This window comes from Pan paniscus, chromosome 1 (genome assembly GCF_029289425.2).
Source record: "Pan paniscus chromosome 1, NHGRI_mPanPan1-v2.0_pri, whole genome shotgun sequence".
NCBI lineage: Eukaryota > Metazoa > Chordata > Mammalia > Primates > Hominidae > Pan > Pan paniscus.
The window spans coordinates 154,538,592-154,552,421 of record NC_073249.2 but is presented as its reverse complement, the minus strand read 5'-3'; the positions used below and the strand labels follow the sequence as shown (position 1 = coordinate 154,552,421).

The 13,830-nt window shown below is 34.5% G+C and overlaps 1 long non-coding RNA gene across 2 annotated transcripts in view; it reads left to right on the top strand.

Annotated features, from left to right (window-relative positions):
• LOC134731091 (uncharacterized) overlaps positions 1-13,830 on the top strand; it is a 480,758-nt gene that overhangs the window by 52,373 nt on the left and 414,555 nt on the right. The window lies entirely within an intron of this gene.

The window sequence follows — 13,830 nt, the reverse complement described above, 5'->3', positions numbered from 1 at the left end:
AAATTGTGCTTTCGTGGGTCATCTCTTTTAGAAATGATGCCAAGAAAACAGAGCAATCAGTGTGAAAATTGGTAGTAAAGATTGGGAATTATTGTTTTAACTGGAAATAAACTGTTTTTTTGTTGTTGTTGTTGTTTGTTTTTCCAGATAGCATGAATTATGTGATTGGTTAGTCTGGGATTGCTTGGTTTTGTTTTGTTCTAAGCCACAGATCCTACTCATGCATCTTCTGAGTTGCCTTGTCATTGCACATAAGGTCAAGTCCTTACAGCCCTTCCTTTTGTGCAGTGTCAGAATTGAATATCTCCTTAGCTGTAACATAGTCTATATACCCTGGGAAATACTGCTTCCTAAATGCCATACAACATTCAGAAAACTTCTTAGCTCTCATTAGGTGATGCAGAATAATAAGAATTATACCCAGACATATATCCCTTGATATGCATATGGCCCCGCAGCCTTGTGGAAAAGAACTTGAGTTCACTCTCAGTTGGGTTCCCACAGAAGTTGAGATGGCAGAGAAAAACAGTAGGGCGTCCTTAGTGAACACCGCAATGATTATGACAGAGTAGGCCAGACTGACTAAGAGGGCCTAGATATAAGTAAACCAAATTGGTATGAAGCTGGGCTAATCATCCTTTGGACCCAACCCACTATAGGGTTGTAGCATGATTTTTTTTTTAATAATGTTGCTCATTCCCTAATAGAACTATAGATTTATTTGTTTATTGCCTATTTTGCCCTTAGGACAGGAACTTTTTTTTTTTATTATTGCATCTCTAATATTCAGCAAAACCTGGCAAAAGTAGACATTCAATTAATATCTGCTAAATACATTATTTAATTTTGTAAATTTTAATATTTAATAAGTAAATCAATTTTAAACAATATTCTAATTTACCACTTTCTTTATAATTTCAACTTTTATTTTAGTTTCAGAGGTACATGTGCTGATTTGTTACATGAGTATATTGCGTGATGCTAAAATTTGGGGTATGAATGATGTCATTACCCAGTTAGTGAGCATAGTACCTACTAGGTAGTTTTTTAGCTCTTGCCTCTCTCCCTCTCTCCCTACTCTGGTAGTCCCCAATGTCTGTCATTCCATCTTTATGTCCATGTGTATCCAATGCTTAGCTTACACTTATGAGTAAGAACATGTGGTATTTGGTTTTCTGTTCCTGCATTAATTTGCTTAGGATAATGGTCTGCAGCTGCATTCATGTTGCTGCAAAGGACATGATTTCATTATTTCCTATACTACTGTGTAGTATTCCGTGGTGTATATGCACCACATGTTATTTATTCAATCTACTATTGATGAGCACGTAGATTGATTCCATGTCTTTGTTCTTAGAAATAGTGCTGTAATGAACATATGAGTATGTGTGTCTTTTTGGTAGAATGATTTGTTTTCTTTTGAGTATATATATATATATATATAGTAGTGGGAATGCTGAGTCGAATGACAGTTCTGTTTTAAGTTTTCTGAGATATCTCCAAACTGCTTTCTCCAGTGGCTGAGCTACTTTGCATTCCCACTAACAATGGATAAGAATTCCCTTTTCTTTTCAGCCTTGCCAGCATCTGTTATTTTTTGACTTTTTAGTAATAGCCATTCTGACTGGTATGAGATAGTATCTCATTGTGGTTTTGATTTGCATTTCTCTGGTGATTAATGATGTTGATCATTTTTTTGTGTGATTATTAGCTGCTTGTATTTTTTTCTGTTAAGAAGTGTCTGTTCATGTCTTTTGCCCACTTTTTGATAGAGTTACTTTTGTGATTGTTGAATTGTTTAAGTTTACTTTTTTTTTTTTTTTTTTTTTTTTGAGACAGAGTTCCACTCTTGTTGTCCAGGCTGGAGTGCAGTGACATGACCTCGGCTCACTGCAACCTCGGCTTCCTGGGTTCAAGCGATTCTCCTACCTCAGCCTCTGGAGTAGCTGGGATTATACGCAGCCACCACCACGCCTGGCTAATTTTTTTGTATTTTTAGTAGAGACAGGGTTTCACCATGTTGGCCAGGCTGGTCTTAAACTGCTGACCTCAGGTGATCTGCCCACCTTAGCCTCCCAAAGTTTTGGGATTACAGATGTGAGCTACCATGCCCAGCCTAAATGTCTAAGTTTCTTACAGATTCTGGGTATTTGACTTTTATCAGATGCATAGTTTGTGAATATATTTTCCCATTCTGTAGTTGTCTGCTTGCTCTGTTGAGAGTTTCTTTTGCTGTGTAGAAGCTCTTTAGTTTAAGTACATCCCTCTTGTCTATTTTTCATTTTGTTGCAGTTACTTTTGAGGACTTAGCATAAATTCTTTCCCAAGGAGTGCCCAGAATGATATTTCCTTTGTTTTTTCCTAGAATTCTTAGTTTGAGGTCTTACATTTAAATCTTTAATACATCTTATATTATCTACCTTTTTTATGATTAAATAAAATAAAATTGCAAACCTATTCTATTTCCTTTGCTCAAATAGGTTTAAAAATTGCTATAAAAAGGAAGAAAGGAATGATACCTAATTAAACTTAAGAGCTTCTGCACGGCAAAAGAAACTATAGACCAAGTAAACAGGCAATCTGCAGAATGGGAGAAAATTTTTGCAAACTATGCACCTGACAGAGTTCTAATATTCAGCATCAATAAGGAACTTAAACAAATTTACAAGAAAAAAAAGAACCCTGTTAAAAAGTGGGCAAAAGACATGAACAGACACTTCTCAAAAGAAGACATACATGAGGCTAGCAAGCAATTAGACAAAAGCTCCGTATCACTGACCATTAGAGAAATGCAAATCAAAACCGCAATGAGATACCTTTCACACCAGTCTGAAAGGCTATTATGAAAAAGTCAAAACAAAAAACAGATTCTGGTGAGATTGCAGAGAAAAGGGAACCCTTATACACTGTTGATGGGAGTTTAAATTAGTTCAACCATTGTGGAAAGCAGTATGGCAATTCCTCAAAGATCTAAATGCAGAACTACCATTTGACCCAGCAATCCCATTACTGGGTATATACCCAAAGGAATATAAAGCATTCTATCACAAAGATACATGCATGTGAATGTTCACTGCAGCACTGTTCGTAGTAGCAAAGGCATGGAATCAACCTAAATGTCCATCAATGACAGACTGGATAAAGAAAATGTGGTACATATACACAATGGAATATTACGCAGCCATAAAAAAGAATGAGCTCATGTCTTTTGTGAGAACATGAATGGAGCTAGAGGCCATCATCCTTATCAAATGAATGCAGGAACAGAAAAGCAAATGCAGCATGTTCTCACTTGTAAGTGGGATCTAAGTGATAAAAACTTATGAACGCAAAGAAGGAAAAAAAAGACACTGGGGTCTACTTCACTGGGGAGGGTAGGAGGATGGAGGGCGGGGGCAGAAAAAATAATTGGGTACTGGGCTGAATACCTGGGTGATGCAATGTTATGTACAATAAACCCCCGTGACACGTTTTTATCTATGTAACAAACCTTGACATATACCCCCCAAACCTAAAATAAATTTTTGTTTTAAAAAAAGGAAGCAAGGAGGCATAACAAAACAAAACAAGAATAATTCAGTGATAGAAGCACAAGCTTAAGAGAAACTAAGAATGATAAGCAAAATCAAATTCAAATGACTGTTGGTACAAATTGGAAATTGGAAAACATGTCACAAAATGGCATTATACAGTAGTAATTGAGGAAAAAGTGAGTATATGAACTGCATTTTTATTTTCAAATACTGGTGGTAGAATCACTTACTTTTCTTTTACCCATTACTCTCCTGGATTCCTATCAAATACAGAAAAGTCAGGGCACCATTACTTTAATGGTCTAGCTATAAAGGATTTGGGTTATAATATTGACTTTGGAGCTAGACAAAGTTGGTTTTGAATTCTGACTCTGACACTTTCTTGCTGATGACTTTGGACAGTAAACTTAAATTCTCTATGCCTCAGATTTCATGGTATTAAAATAATGATAGCAATAGCTAACTTAAAATGTTACTGTGAATATTAAATGTGATAAATCATATAATGCTTAGCAGTTACTACCTAGATAGTCATCAATAACTGGCATTTACTACTATTAGAGGAAATGTTCTATACAGATACATAAGGACAATTGATTCTAGGATGAATAAAATAGTTTTTCATCATGGATGTTGATAGTACCTAAAGACTTTTGGGGCCTATGAGAAAAGTAGATTAGGTAACATTAATATGTGGGGTCCTCTGTCATCACTGCCCAGCCTTATTAACTTGAATGTATTAGCAAGAAATCCTGAGTTCCACCTATAGGTTATTGGGTGCAGGACAAGTCCTTTTTTTATTTATTTCTCATACTGATCCATTTGCCCCGTTTTTCAGAGGAAGAAAATGTAACTCAGAGTGATAAAGTAACTTGCCCAAAATCACACAGGATTTGGGATTTGAAGCTGAAACCATCTATCTCAAAAGTGTATTATCTTTCCATTCTGAGATGCTGACTTCTTTTATGCCTTGGATTCATTGCATTTTTCTCTACTTCTGATACATCTCTTTTATAGATGAGAAATCAAGTGGAACTGATTGTTTTATATCCAGAAAGTAGCAAAATACATATGGTGAAATTCAGAAGTGGTCCAATTCCCAAAGAGTCATTTTTACCTCAGTAAATTTGTATATTTTTTAATATCTTATATTGAGTGTATATATTTATTTTAATAGTGAGGCCTTATCATTTTTCCTTTATAGGGAATACCAGAGATTTATTCTGTCTTTTGAGGCTAAGAAGCTGTCTTCCAGGCATTGCCTAGTGGACTGGGAATAATGTAATACCCCAAAGCCAGAGAAATACCCTTGCAGGGTTTTAAAAGTGGCTTATAGACTCAAAATAATGACCTCTCATACCTGCCATCTTAAAATGATGCAGATTTTATGACCTTTTGTGTGTAACTAAAACAATAGGAGGTGGCTTAAGGATATGATGACTTTGTTTATTATGTATTGGAGCATCTCACAGAACTAAAGTGTAAGAATGAAACTAGGCCTCAATCAGAGACACTCAATTAAAATATGGAAAGTGGTCAGGAATTTACTCTCCTTTATCATTGATTTTGTAAATAACTTTCTCTGTTTCTCTGTTTACCTGGTGAAATATGGCTGCATAAGAGCATATAAATGTGGATGTTACATTTTGAAACAAATAAACCTTTAGCCACTCACTCAATGTCTCTGAATCCCAATTCCAAACTACTAGAAAAGGAAATCTGAATAGTATACTTTAGGTCTAGAATTCAGTCATAATAAAATTAACAGTAATCATGGGGCTGGGAAAATGTACAAATGTACCATGTAGAGCTCATTCCTGTATGTAGAGGAATGTTCTTGTGGAAGGCAAGAGACTTATATGGAAAGAAGTTGTCTAACTTGTCTACAACATATGTACATATCAAATATTATACATATAATTTCAACCAACTCACTACACATTCATAGACTTACACTTTAAAGTCCTTAAAAAAAACCTGTTATAGAGTAACAAAATCTGCTCCCAGCCCTAGCCAATGTTTTCAATGCTTGTGCAGTATGTGTGTGTGTGTGTGTGTGTCTATGCACGCACGTGCATGTACGTGCACGTGTCAATACACATGCACACGTACCATTGGTGCAGAATGATTTTCCCTCATTTTGCAAAAGTTGGATATATTACTTTAAACAGCAGCTGGATCATGTTTTGTATGTAAACATAGATTCAATTTACTGGAATAAAGAGAATATGGGCTAGACAAGAGAAAGGGGAGGCAAAATATATCCAGGAGGATATATTTTGTGTTATCACTGGAGCTGTCCTGGCAGATGGGGGCTCAGGAAATGATAATGCTTTAATAATATTTGCACCTTGTGCAGTTTCACTCTGGTTTCATCCTGCCTTTGCCTTTGCTGTGGTCAGCACATGTTTGCCTTTGCAATGGGAAGTCAGAGGTGCCAGCTCTATTGAAAGGGAAACTATGGTGTAGGTGCCTCTCTATTAAAAACCAAGCAATGACATCTATATTATTTGTGTATGCTTGAGGACAGGCATTTATGATAATGACTTGCTAGCTTTGCTGACCCTGGTTTGATTCAACCTGCTGATTTCTGATTCATCCATTTCTATTAGAGTGCTTGTAGATGGATGCAAATATTATTGTTAGAACGGAAATACTTTAAAATGTATTTTATTTTTGCAAAATAAATTCCTAACAAATGCTAGATTTGAGGGGATCAATAAATTTTTATTTTCTTATAAAATGATTCTGTCAACCTAACATCTAAATACTATTACCAAAAACTAAAATTTTTCACATTAAATGCCAAAAAGTCTTGTTTTTTAATTATGTTTATAATTACAGCTAGACTAATTTTATGGGAGGTAATCCCCTTAGTTTGTTGAAGCAATAAATTTTCCTAATCCATAGGTTTTATATATATATATATATATATATACACACACACACACGTATGTATGTATGTGTATATATATAATTTAGTTTACAGCTTTTATATACAAAAATTAGATTTCTTATGTTTTTACTTCTAAAGAAATATATTAGTAAAACTTGCAATGAAGATTTGTATAATATATAGTAAGAATATAAAAATAATAAAATAGGACTTTGGCCTTGGTGTAAGACTATCAGGGTTTCACTCTTTAACTCTCTACCTCTTCCTATAAGTCACTTGAATATTTTTGCATAATTTTTTTCCAATTGTAAAATAGCAAATAGAATTTTATGAGAACTTTAGCACAATGCCAACAAAAAATAATGACCCTATACATTTTGTATGTGGTCACTAATATTAACAATGATTATAGTGATAATATAAACGTAAGAATAATATTAACCAATAATTAGTGATAAATTAATAATACTGGTAATTAAGCAAAAAAGAAAAGAGATGATGAATTTTAGAAAGTAATACTATTTCAGTAAATATATTCATTTATAAATATACCTATTGCCCACCTGCTGTCCCAGAATTAAACTGATTATTTTACTAATGCAATAATATGCCTAGAATCTGAAATAAGAACTTCTGTCTTTTGTTAATAGCAATGTATGTAGTTTGAATAAACAAAAATTCACCTTTAGAACATAGTTTGTTTATCTGGAAATTATAAAAAATAGCTTACAAACAGTGAGTATACCAAGAAATTAATTTGGTCTTATATAAACCTAGAGATTTCTGAAAGAAAAAAAAACAGACTGGATATTTTGATTTACACATTAAAAATACCATTTAAAACTGATTTCTTACATCCAGAAGATATGTAACAGTTACCTTAAATAAGATCTGTTTTTTATAAATAATTGAAAAAAAAGGTCAAAAGAGAAGGCCATATTTTAGAGAAAAAGATAAAAATAAACTTAAAAAAATTTTAAGGATGGAGTCTCACTATGTTGTCCATGCTGGACTGCAATGGCTATTCACAGGCCGAACACGATGAACCCCTGAGCTCAAGCAGTCCTCCCATCTCAGCCTCCCAAGCTGCTGGGACTACAAGCATCCACCACTTCACTTGGTGAGATATATATATATATATATATATTCCTGAAATGGAGAGGAGTAACAACATCAGTTAGGAATACCTATAGCATTGACATGGTATATTTTGGCAATGGTAAATTGGTACAATAATTTAAGGTCCACAACTCTAGTGACCAGATTAATAAATATGTTGTAATATTTGCTTTGTTGTGTCAACTTGACTGGGCTAAGGGATGCCCAGATAGTAAAACATTATTTCTCTGTATATATGAAGTTGTTTCCAGAAGATATTAGCATTTGCATCAGTAAACTGAGTAAGAAAAATATATGCTGACCAATGTTGGTGGGCATCCACAAACCCAGTGAGGACCCAGATAGAACAAAAAGGCAGAGGAAGGGTGAATTTGTTATTTATTTTCTTGATCAGGGATGGCAAGGTTCTCCTACCCTAGATGTTGAAGCTCTTGGTCTTAGAAACTCTTGACTTTAGGACTCGTACCGTCCTCCCACCCAGTGCCTTCTCTTGCCTCAGGTTCTCAAGTCTTTATCCTTAGAATGGGAGTTACACCATCGGCTCTCTGGGTTCTTAGACCTTCAGACTCTGACTGAATTACATATCTGGCTTTACTGGTCCACCAGCTTTCACACGACATATTAGGGGACTGCTCTGCCTCCATAATCATGTGAGCCAGTTTCTATAATAAATCCCCCCCATCTTTATCTCCTCTCTTTCTCTCCCCTTCCTTTTCTCCATCTCCATTCTTCCTACTGGTTCTGTTTCTCTGGAGAACCCTGACTGAAACATATGTATTTGAAAAAAATATTATAAAATAAAATTCAAAATTTCTTGATTTTCTTTCCAGCATTTTTTAGACTCAATACTCTGGGAAACCTTTCAGATTTACTATAGCAGTGTAGTGTAGTACTTACTACTATGCTGAATAGTATATGCTGAATAAAATAATTTTGATACAATCTGGAACTTTCAAAAAATAAGGAAATTTTTAAAAACCACCCTGCATACACAAATAAACAATGAACACTATGAATGCTAAATATAGACCTGCAGGCAAAAATCTGTAATGAAATAGAAGGTTTTGGATCACCATAAATGGTATTTAAAAATAGTAGCATTATTCTCAGTATAGCAATACTAAGTCTTGGACCATCAATAAGTAGAAGTACTTAAAACAGAGGATCTGTTTAAAGTAGACAGTTTGAGAGAATTAGAGTCTAGAACAAGAAGGGGCAAATATTCCTGCAGGAAATCTTCCCAAATTTAGGTCTGGAGGATGGTCACAATTAGGATAATGCAAGAGGAATTTCACAATTTTCCAATCAAGTATCGGTAAGTACAAAAACGAATAAGCCAACATGTGTAGCAGTCATCAGAAACAATGAATAATATCTTTGAGATACTGAAGTCTTTCGTGTTTATAATTGGCAAAGGCAATAGCTAAAATGAAAAATAGAGATCTACTGTACCAGATACTGCCTATATTAGACAATACTGTATCATATATGTAACAGTTTATTAAGAGGTTAGATCCCATGTTAAGTGTCTTTATCACAAAATAAATAAATACATAAATAACGAGGTCTAGAGAACGCTTTTGGAGGTGATGGATAGGTTTATGTGGTGATGGTTTCATGATATATACTTATTTCCAAACACATCAAATATTATACATTAAATATGTACATATTTTATATGTCAACCATAGCTCAACACTGTGGTTAAAAAATAAATGATGGAAAAAATGGACTCATATATAAAGACAAAAAGCTTTTTAAAGATGTCAGAATGACTGGCAACTCTGAAACAGCCAAAATAAACTCCTAGGGAAAAGATACATAATTTATTAAAAGTAAACTTTCAATTATCAGTAGAAAAACAAATTAGACACAGTTAAAGATAAAATGGAGGACTTGAAGAAAAACCTGAAGAAATATCTGAAATGCATCATAGAGAGACATAGAACCAGATATGTAAAAATAAAGTAATGGAGGGGAAGAATAACTTTGTTTACATACTTTCCTAGAAAGAGAGAATAGAGTTGAAGCTTTAAAATCAGAGAGATTTGACAGATAACAAATATAGGATATGGCCTCATATAAGAAAATTAGACTGGCAGTTTTCAATATTAATGTACCCAATAAATGAAAGCATATATGTAAATCTAAACAGCCATTGTACATAAAAATCTATATCTAATTTATGGGGTTACTATATGTAAAAATAGTAGCATGTACATCAGGAAGTGTGTAATAAGAGGTGAATTATTCTAGGGTTTTTGAATTATTCAGAAAGAGTAAGATATTATTTTCCTTCAGGTTATATTAAGATAGTATGCATAGTTAAATTTCAAGCATAACTACCATAAGAATAGGATACAATGTAATTCCCAAACCAGTAAAGGGGAAACAATGGAAAAGGAAAAAAAGAAGGAAACAAACAAATTATACCAACCAAATATGGAGAATAGGGAGAGAGGGCAGGAGTTAGGGAAGAAGTGTAAGTAAAACATGTATGAATTGAATAAAAAGATCATAACTTCCAATTCCACTTGTAAGGAGTTTGGAAGCTGCCACTACTAACAAGATGTATAAAGCTTTACAAACTGAAAAATCTACAACAGCTCTTAGATTAATAAGAGAAGTGAGGTCACAGGGTCAACCACTGTCTCCAAATTTGGAAGGACAGACAGGTGCCTACAGAGAATCACAACTTATCAGGGAAGAAATTCATGACCTTAAACTCCTGTAGGAGCCAGTGCTGAGTTCATCATATCCAGTTATCAAGAAAAATTTGAAAGCATACCAAATGACAAAAAAGACAGTTTCAAGAGACAGAGCAAACATCAGAACCAGACGCGACCGGGATGTTGGAATTGTCATACCAGGAACTTAAAACAGCTATGAATAATTTGCTAAGGACTCTAATAGATAGAGACAATGCACATACACAAAAAAATGAGCAATGTAAGCAGATAAGTGAAAATCTTAACAACAAACCAAAAAGAAATGCTAGAGATAAAAATCACTATAACAAGATAGAAGAATGCCTTTGATGTGTTTTTAGTAGACTGGATTCAGCTAAGAAAAGAATCTTCAAGCTTAAGATATCTCAATAAAAACATCCAGAACTTAAAAGCAAAGACAACAAAGAACAGTAACAACAAAAGAACAGAGTATTCAAGAATTGTGGGGCAGGGAGCTGTGGCTCACACCTGCAATCTCAGCACTTTGGGAGGCCAAGGTGGGTGGATCATTTGAGGCCAGGAGTTCAAGACCAGCCTTGCCAACATAGTGAAACCCCATCTCTACTTAGAAAAAGTATAAAAATTTGCTGGGTGTGGTGGCAGGTGCCTGTAATCCCAGCTACTCGGGAGGCTGAGGCAGGAGAATTGCTTGAACCCAGGAGGCAGAGGTTGCAGTGAGCCGAGATCACACCACTATACTCTAGCCTGGGTGACAGAGTGAGACTCCATCTCAAAAAAAAAAAAAAATTGTAGAATAAGTACAGAAGGCGTAATATATGTGTAATGGGAATACCAGAAAGACAAGAAAGAGTGAAAGGAACATAAAAATATTTGAAAGCATAATGAAGAATCTCCCCAAATTAATGTCAGACCACAAACCGGAGATCCAGAAAGATAAGAGAATACCGAACAGGATAAATGCCAACAAACACACAGCAAAAAAACATAAAAGACAAAAAAATACAAGTAGACATATCATTTCAAAGCTACAGAAAATCAAAGATAAATTAAAATTATGAAAGAAGCAGAGAAAAAAGAAAACACCTTACATATAGATAAACAAAAGGAAAATTTGCATCTGACTTCTCCTCAGAAACCAGGCATGCAAAAAGATAATAGAGTAAAACATTTAGTGTTGAGAACAACGACAACAACACAAAAACTCACCAACCTAGAATTCTGTAGCCTGCAAAATTATCTTCAAAAGTTAAAAAGAATTAAGCCCCCATTTTCCCTTAAGATATCTGCTCTCAAAGAGCAGCTGAGACACTGAACAGTTTTCAACACCCTCATGGTGATGAGCTTGTTAATAGCCAAACTGCTGATAAATAAAGACATTGAGAAAATCATTAAAGCAGCTTGAGGAAAACACAATAACTCTGTAAAAGCAACAAGGAGGATAAAAACAAACTTATCGCCAGAAAAAAAGTTGAAGGAGAATTAAAACAAAACGTGTTCAAAAGAAAGAAAAAATGTTAATTACAATTTTATAACCAGTGAAAACAAGTTTTATAAAAAGAAGACAATACATTTTCAGTCACCATTAGTCTTCCCAAAGTGCTGGGATTACAGGTGTGACCCACTGGGCCCAGCTTATATTTAAGTTTTTAAGGAACTTGCAAAGGGTTTTTCACAGCACCCAGATAATTTCGCATTCTTACCAGCAATGTACGAGGGTTCAAATTCCTCCACATTTCCCCAGCATTTTTGTTAATTTCTGTTTTGTTACTATTATTATTGCTGCTCTAGTTGATGTGAACTGGTATCTTATTGTGACTTTGTTTTGCATTCAATTAATTATTTTAAGAATATTTTCATGTACTCGTTATCCATTTGTGTATCTTTTCTGGGACTGTCTATTCAAATATTTTGCTTATTTTAAAAATATTGAGTTATTTGTTAATTTTTTGTGGGGTCGTAAGAGTGCTTATGATACCAGTACCATGCTGTTTTGGTTACTGTAGCCTTGTAGTATAGTTTGAAGTCAGGTAGTGTGATTCCTCCAGCTTTGTTCTTTTGGCTTAGGATTGACTTGGCAATGCGGGCTCTTTTTTGGTTCCATATGAACTTTAAAGTAGTTTTTTCCAATTCTGTGAATAAAGTCATTGGTAGCTTGATGGGGATGGCATTGAATCTGTAAATAACCTTGGGCAGTATGGCCATTTTCACGATATTGATTCTTCCTACCCATGAGCATGGAATGTTCTTCCATTTGTTTGTATCCTCTTTTATTTCCTTAAGACTTGGAACCAACCCAAATGTCCAACAATGATAGACTGGATTAAGAAAATGTGGCACATATACACCATGGAATACTATGCAGCCATAAAAAATGATGAGTTCATGTCCTTTGTAGGGACATGGATGAAATTGGAAATCATCATTCTCAGTAAACTATCGCAAGAACAAAAAACCAAACACCGCATATTCTCACTCATAGGTGGGAATTGAACAATGAGATCACATGGACACAGGAAGGGGAATATCACACTCTGGGGACTGTGGTGGGGTGGGGGGAGGGGGGAGGGATAGCATTGGGAGATATACCTAACGCTAGATGACGAGTTAGTGGGTGCAGTGCACCAGCATGGCACATGTATACATATATAACTAACCTGCACAATGTGCACATGTACCCTAAAACTTAAAGTATAATTAAAAAAACAAACAAACAACAAAAAAGAGTCTTTATTATATTCTAAACAGTGAATGATTACATTTGTGATTTTCAAATATTTTCTCCCATTCCCCATATTGCCTTTTTACTCTAATAATGCCCTTTGATGAACAGTGGTTTTTAATATTTATAAAGTCCAATTTATTTTTTCTTTTGTTGCTTGTGCTTTGTCTGTCATATCTGAGAAAATATTGCCTAGTTCAGGTCATGAAGTTTTACACCTATGTTTCTTTGCAAGAGTTTTATAGTTTTAGCTCTTACATTTAGGTCTTCGATCCATTTTGAGTTAAGTCTTTGTGAATACTATGAAGAGGGAGTCTAATTTAACTCTTATACATGTCAATATCCTGATGTTCTTGCAATATTTATTGAAAAATTATTCTTTCCCTGTAACCTTGTTGAAAATAAACTGACCTTAGACATATATGTTTATGTCTAGATTTTCACTTTTATAACTTTGATCTAAATTTCTGTCCCTAAGCCATTACCACACTATCTTGATTACTGTAGCTGTGCGTTAAGCTTTGAAATTGGAAAGTATGTGTCCACCAACTTTGCTCTTTTTCGTAATTTTTGCCCATTTTTGGCACCTTGTATTTCCATGGAATTTTAAGATCAGATTTTACTTTTCTGCAATAAAATGGTAGTTGGAATTTTAATAGGAATGGTGTTGAATGTGTAGATAAATTTGGGGAGTATTTTTACTAACTTAGTGATATTAAATCTTCCAGTCAATGAACAAGAGATGACTTTCCATCTATTTAGGCTTTCTTTAGTTTCTTTCAGGCAAATGTAATACAGCCTCATCTTTGCCCTGCTCTCACCCATTACAAAACCTTGCACAAGTGTTAATGTTCTTGGAATCGTATTCCTTAC